This window comes from Helianthus annuus, chromosome 17 (genome assembly GCF_002127325.2).
Source record: "Helianthus annuus cultivar XRQ/B chromosome 17, HanXRQr2.0-SUNRISE, whole genome shotgun sequence".
Classification (NCBI taxonomy): Eukaryota; Viridiplantae; Streptophyta; class Magnoliopsida; order Asterales; family Asteraceae; genus Helianthus; species Helianthus annuus.
Genome location: NC_035449.2, coordinates 20,074,392 through 20,075,759, shown reverse-complemented (window position 1 = coordinate 20,075,759; position 1,368 = coordinate 20,074,392).

The following is a 1,368-nucleotide window of genomic DNA, read 5'->3' as shown; positions in this document are numbered from 1 at the left end:
TTTACGGCAGACTGGGCAAGTTTCATCATTCGGGAACATGGGGATCATCAAATGGTACTTAAGGATTGACCGGTACTCCACCGCTGACATTCGTTGACCCAAACCTTCAATAGGAATAATAGTTAAGAAATCCTGAGCGTGAGGCCTCTGTAGGCATTCAATGACGGCTTTCTGGCGGGGTGACAAATGGAAATCTTCTCCCAAACTTTGTGCGATTCGACAACAAAGGGCATTCGCCAAAGTTTTCTGTGGCTTTTTGGGGGCGGTGTCCTTGTTAGAGAAACCGCCGAGATCAAAGTCAGGTAGAGATTCATGCAAGCGTTCCAAGGCGCTGGCATAATACGGATCAGTGTTAGCAACCCCACTGTTACGTAAGATGTGGTCCTGCAACTCCCAAGATTGAGACCTGGAAGCCACAAAGGCATAGGCAGCCACATCCCGGGCCGAGAGAAGGCCCAACCCACCAAGCCTCATTGGCAAGGTTACGATTCGCCACTGCAGATCACCAAAAAACGGACCCCCACATACGATAATGTCTTCTATTGCCTGATTAAACCCAAACAGAGGCACACACTGTCGAATTGAATTCCAAACATTTTCTTCACAAAGCAGTTTCCCACTCTTCCTCACAAAACCTTCTTCGATCTTCTTCATCAAAAATGACGAAACCAAAATCGAAGTCAAAATCAAAACCATCTTTTTCCTCCACCACAACAGACGCCAATCAAATGGTCGCTGAAACCACAGAGATTCGCTACAAATCTCCACACAACTATGTGGGTATACTCACAAAACCCACAACTGACAACACCTTCGACTCCATCATTGACATCTTATCTGCATCAAAGTACAAAACTTTGATAACAGCAGACGCTCCTATTTATCTTCAAACCCAGAGAGAGTTCTGGAAAAATGCCACCCTTGAAAAACAAGGAGACATCATCACAGCCATCAACTCCTCGATACAGGGTAAGAAGGTTCAAATCTCTCCACAATCTATTTCTGAAATCTTTAAACTCGATGATTTGAAAGGAAAAACCTCATTTTCTAAAGACGAGTTGAAAAAGGATTTCATAAACAGGGGCTATGCAGAGCAACCAAAAAGGGATACCTTACAAAAAAGTTATTTTCCTTCTGCACCCAGATTCTTATTTCACACACTGTTAATGTGTGTTTCTAATAAAACAACGTCTTTTAATGAAATACCAACAAAAATTCAATGCCTGGGGTATGCAATTTTAAACAATAAAAACTTTAATTACTCCCAGGAAATATTTGATGATTTGGTAAAAAAAAAAACGTTGATAATAAAGCATTTCTGCTCTTTCCACGATTTCTAAGCTACTATTTTGAACAAAAATTTGTAAA